Source organism: Cannabis sativa, chromosome X, assembly GCF_029168945.1.
Source record: "Cannabis sativa cultivar Pink pepper isolate KNU-18-1 chromosome X, ASM2916894v1, whole genome shotgun sequence".
Lineage (NCBI taxonomy): Eukaryota > Viridiplantae > Streptophyta > Magnoliopsida > Rosales > Cannabaceae > Cannabis > Cannabis sativa.
The window spans coordinates 30,955,120-30,961,419 of NC_083610.1; the positions used below are offsets into that span (position 1 = coordinate 30,955,120).

The 6,300-nt window shown below is 26.9% G+C and overlaps 1 long non-coding RNA gene across 1 annotated transcript; it reads left to right on the forward strand.

Moving 5' to 3' along the window:
* Positions 1 to 298: 298 nt before the first annotated feature.
* LOC115712171 (uncharacterized) lies at positions 299 to 6,053 on the forward strand. Its single transcript, XR_009684949.1, has 3 exons — positions 299 to 462; positions 772 to 3,100; positions 4,259 to 6,053. It is a non-coding gene; the product is annotated as an uncharacterized LOC115712171 (long non-coding RNA).
* Positions 6,054 to 6,300: the final 247 nt, after the last annotated feature.

Consider the following 6,300-nt stretch of genomic DNA (forward strand, 5'->3'; position numbering starts at 1 on the left):
TATAAAAGCTATAGATTACATATAAATGATTAATGTTCCTACTCAAAGATATAAATATAGGCTATTCTTACGGGTAAGCTGGTAACAAACAAGCCAAAGAAATCGTATATTACAATAAAATTAGGATTAGTTTCATTTCGAGCATATAAGTTTGAAATTAAAGTATTTTTTTAATAATATTATAATTGATTATTGTAATTGAGATTTGTTAAGTTTTTTTTTTTTTTTTTTTTTTTTTTTTTTTTGTAATTATTTTGCATTTTATGTATATTTTTGAGAAATTCCCAAAATTCTGTGGGTTTAAGAGAAATCGAGTCAAGGGCAACTTTTTTAATTCGCTTGTTTCTCATCTCGCCTAGTCGCTTTTAACCTTCTCTCACCTCTACTCTATCTATCTCAGATACTCACTTTTTCATCACAGGGAAGCAGCCCACGCAAGAGATTCAAGAGAAACCCGAATAGGTAAGACTGTTTAATTCACTGTCTTTGGATGATTTTGGTTCAACTGCATATTTGTGTATATATTATTTTTTGGAAAATACATCTCTGTTTATGAAATTAAAACTAACATTAGAAAATAAAAGATTTAATTTGATGACATAAAAGAGAAGTTTTTGATGGTTGTCTGTAAAAACTTTAAAGCTAAAACAAATTAATTGCAATGGTCAGAGCTACTTTGAGCTTGTGTTTTGTATGTTTAACATTGTATCTCTATTACTTACTAACATTACTCATTTGTTCTCTTTGGTGATTATTCACATTTTAATCCAGTGCAAGATCTTTCTGTCAATTCTGTTCAAGCTATAAAAGTTCAATCACAAGCTTTGAGAAAGGTTAAAGATTCCAAAAAAGCATGCATTATTTAATTTTGTCTATTTATCATTTTTATTTTCATATATGCAGGGTATAGGAATAAATTAGTAGTCTGGAGGTTTAAATATAATAGTTTCTCATAGTTTTTATTTATTTATTTATTTTTATTTTAATTTATCTAATTTAATCCAGAAATTATAATTGCATAATTTTATTCATGATGATTTCTGTTTTTTCCATTCCCAGCAAAGGGCAACTTTTTTAAATTCTCCCGTGGCCAAGTCTCGTTGTTAAAGGCCATCTTTTGGTTGTGTGCCATTGGTATGTTTTTCAAGTTCTCAATGATATGCCTTTTCTTCTGATTAGGATGTTCCTTGTCTTGATTCATGTTTGATTTATTTTATTTGAAAGCTAGAAAGAAAAAGTTCTATGTCTTCTATTGTGCTTTTGTCATACAACTTGATTTTCTATTAGACAATTTTCCAGGGAAACCATGTTCAAACTTTGTCCTTCAAAATAGAGGCCTGTTGGTGTTTTAGTTAATAGTTACTTTATATTTTTTAGTGTTCATAGTATTTATTGGTAGAATTTGAACATCAGATGTTTATAACTGTGTAGATACATATTTGGACTCATTCTGCATCTACATCATTCTAAGTTTGCTTTATATGGTTTTCTCTTTTATCTTTAAGTCATATGATAATGTGCTGGTGTGTATTAAAAGTTGATTGTCTGTCTACTTGAAGCTTTGTTGCCTATCTGTATTGTATTGTTTCTAATGTCCATAAACATTTTGGTATTGTATCATTACACACATTTAAAAAAGTTGAATTACATCTTATACAATTCAATTATTTTCTTGTTAAAATTTTGGACTCATTGGCTTAGTAAAGAACTCACTATCAGTGTTTTTGATTTCTCTCTATTTCCCTAGTGTATTTGTGTATATATGCTCTTCTGTTGAAATCATTTGAGAACAAATTTCTAGTGTGAATTGATAAGATAAAAGCATGGAATACAACAGGGGATCTTGCTGATGGTCAATGCTTGTTTACGTAATTGGTATAACAATACCCAGTTTGACCCGTACTGTTGTCTCTTGTTGTGTTTTTAGAGTAATAACTACGTTCTCTTTGCTCTGTTCTTGTATGATACAATATCATAATCTGTTGTATTAGAGTAATGAGCCAATAGTTTTATGCTCTCAAGACTTGAACTATTTTTTAATATGAATTTATTTCAGTTAATATGTAAAGCGTTGAGGCAAAAATGTTTTAACTTAGCTGACAAGAACAGAAGACGATTGATGCAATCATCAAGGTAATGGTATATGACGCTCGTAACCCCTTTTCTATTATTTTTTTATTGCCAAGACATAACCTCTTAGTGCAACTATACGTATTCGCAAACTTAACTGTTACTTTTATTTAGCTGTTTAATTCTAGTCTGGGGTAAATTTGAACTTCAAATTCAAGCTGTTTTCATTAAGAATAAAAACACATCATGTATTAATAATGTCACACTGATGAAGATGATTTTGATATATCATTTTTTTAGGTGTCATTTTATTGCGCATGCTAACGTTTATTTTTTTTAGAAAAAAAATTACTTTTGTCGACACTTTTTTACGCTGGCTAAAGTCTAAAATTTCAACGACTTTTTCTGGTGCTTTTTTTCCGTTGTCAAAAGTCTTGTACTATTTTTTTGGTTCTTTCAACTTTACCGATGCAAAAAAACGCCAACGACTGTTATTACTGGCGAGCTTTTCTTAGTGATTTTTTGCGCCAGCAAAAGTGTGCAAATCAAGACTTTTGTTGACGCAAAAAAAGTTTCAGCAAAAGTCACTGCTTTGTTGTGGCAACGGTTAAAGAAAGGCTGAAGATGACCAACATGCTTTGTGGTGGTGCACGACTATGAAGAAATTTCAGAAAAATAGTGGCTTCTTCAATCTTATGAAACAAGCGCACCACAATGATTGCGTTACTTTTCTGTTGAATATCTCTGGATTTATGGCCAAAGAGAATTTTGAGATGTTGGCATTATCTTAGCAAGCCTAATATTTAAAAAGAACTTATTACATGAAAGATCTTGTTTGCGATGAATGATGTGCTAGAGTGGATTTCAAGGTTGGTTGCTTGGTGAAGAAATTCTACATGAGAACAAAAGAAATCAGGTTTGTTGAAGAAGATCATTGGCCTCCCCCAACAAATAATATGACTTTAATCAATGTAGATTATTGGGAAGTAAAATGCGTGCAGAAATGATGCAGCGGCTAGAGATAGAACAGGTAAAGTTAAAGCTTCTCAATGCAAGTACATCAGTTGGTTTCTCAGTCCTTTGGCTACAAACTCATTGCTATATGGGACTGTTTAAAAGACTGCATTTTTCTTTGGGTTTTTTTCATAAATGTACAACAAAAATAATATAATTACAAAAAATGTGCAAAAAAAATTATTTTGAAAATTTATACATTTTAAAAACTTATTACATGAAACCATACATTGTAATCATTAAATAATAAAACATGTTTATTGAAACTCAAAATAAGCAATTTCGTAAAATTAATTAAACAGTTTTATAATAATAAACAAGTTAAATATTTTTTTTATTAAAAAATAAATATTTATTATCTATTTTGGTATGTATTATTATAATTCAATAAGATTTTTTTAATAAAATACAATATCAAAATTATAAACATTAATGTATATAAATATAAATCAATACTTAAAATTACTAAAAATATACATGACACATAGAGTGATATAATAAACATATGTGAATATTATTATTTTGTTTATTAAATTAGTATGTTTAATAAATAGAAAACAAAATAAACATATATATACAAAGTATTTTATATTATTAGTATGTTTATTATAATTGTAAACATAAAACTAGACATAGCCAATTTATATTATACTAAAATAAGTATATTTTCTTTCTATTGTTTTTATGTATTGATTATTTTCTAATAAGTTAGTGAATGAATTTTCCATTGAAGTATAATTCTTACATTAAAAAATAAATAAACAAACATAACTTAATAAACTCCAAAAATTATTTAATTAGAAAAAATAAACATGACACAATAAACAAAAGATAAAGATAAATAATTTTTTATATATATTATTTATTTTCTAAAAAATTACTAAAAAGTAAACATAACACCTAGAGTGATATAATAAATCTATGTATTATTATTTTTTTTATTAAATATAGAAAATAAAATAAACATATATATAAAATATTTTATATTATTGGTATGTTTATTATAATTGTAAACATAAAAATAAACATAGTTAATATTACCATATATATAATAATCAATAATTATTACCATATATATTGTAAAAAAAATTAATTTTTTTTAATTATATGTAAAAATGTATGAGAAAGGAGAATGGTGAGAAGTCATCTAACGGTGGTGATTTGGATTTTCTAGTGGAGGAGATCATTCATGATTCCATTTTTCGCTCTTCTCTTAGCTTCCATTTAACCCCAAGAACAACCAACTCTTCAGTTCATTTCTTTTCTCACTAAAAATGCTTCTAAAGTATAACATTAACTTGTTGAAAGAGGATTTCCGTCAATCAGAGCTGTGCATGAGAAAATGGGGGCCAAGATGAGTGTTTCCCTGATCCAGATTGGGCAGGCTACAAGGTAGATAGACGATCCACTTCAAGATATTGTGCATTTGTACATAAAATTATAGGTCCTCTTTAAAAAGAGTAGTCAAAAAAATTGTTAAGGGAATTAGAGGACCAAAAAAAAATATGATATGAAAAAATGACAACCTATTTTTATAATGTTTTTCTTAAGAAAAATAAATTCAAAAATAATTAGTGTTTTAACCAACTAATATTATAAGTATATTTATATTCTTTATAGATCACTTGTGATCTCTAGTGTAATTGTGAGGTGATCAATATTTCACTTGGAAAGTTAGTGGTTTGAATACTATTGGTTAAGTTTTGCTAATTAATTTTGATTTATGTTGATAAAAGTTTAAAAGAAAACGATTGATGATGGACAAGATACGTTTGCCACTGTGTTTTTATCATCTAATGAAATTGTTATACTAAATATTAATTATATTGAGTAATGTATAATTAAAGAAATGGCTAATTAAGATTTTTACCCCTGAACTTTGATATGTACCAAATTATGCCTCTTGAATTTTTAAGGTCGTTAAAAATACCCGTTGAACTATTGAGATTGTTGAATTTAAGGACTTTTGTCTAATTTCATTCAATTTTACTATTTTAGTGATTGCTTATGTACTAAATTATGCTCCCCAGACTTTGATATCTATCAAATTATGCCGTTCGAACTTTGACATATACTAAATCATGCCTGTGAACTTTCATCCATGTTAGAATTTTTAACTAAAATTAGACAAAAGTCCTTTAATTCAACAATCTCAATAGTTCAGGGGACATTTTTAACGACCTTAAAAGTTTAGGGGGCATGATTTGGTATATGTTAAAGTTCAGGGGGCAAAAATCCTAATTAGCCTAAAGAAATTGATTTTCTATTTGGGATCCTGATATGGTCTTATTTTTACTATTTTGAAAATTATAAGGTCTAGTTTGTCATTTAATAAAATAAAAAGTTCAATTAGTAACTTTTACAAAATACTGGATCTAAAATATTATTTAATCTTTTTGTAATCTTGTTGACATTGGGACAAAAGTATAATTGAGTGGGTAGAATTTTGTTTTGTTTTGTCTATAGAAATATTTGCTTCTCTTATCCTGTCGCAAAAAACATAAAAAAAATATTCAAAACATTAAACAAAAATAAACTCTCTAACAAATTAATACCAAACAATTTGAAGAATGAGAGTCAAAGTGGAATATTTGACTTTAAATTAAAAACTTTAGGGAAAAAGTCAAACAGAAAACAAATGTTTCATAGAAAGAAAAGAGTCTAATATCTCCTCCAAATATAAAGAAGCTTGTATATGTATTGTGTTCAATGAATCATTTTAGAAATATGAATTTGAAAATGTGAGAGTTGGAGTGAACGGGTCTAATCAGAGTACAAGTCTTGATAAACTCCTTTGTTAGAAGGCAAACGTTGCAGGCATTTTAAGAAATATTCATGAACGTTGGAAATTAGAAAGTAGATTTCTTTTCTAATTTGAAAGAATCATGAATGGGTATTGTTAGAAAAATTTAAATTTTTATGTATATTTTTCTATCTAAGAACAATTATTATTTTTATATTATATGGGTTTGGATTGTTCCATTAACTAAAAAAAATTAAGAAAAAAAGTTTTTTGGCAAAAAAAAAAAAATATTTGAGTTTGATTTAGACCATCTCCATTAAGAGATATAAAAATTGTGCTATATTTGGCACAAAAAGTAGTTTTGTGGTAAATTTACACCAAATTATTCTTAAATAACATTAAAGAGAGAAATATATTATTTTAGAGAAAATAATATTTATTTTAATCATTGTTAATAAGAGATTAATGAGAAT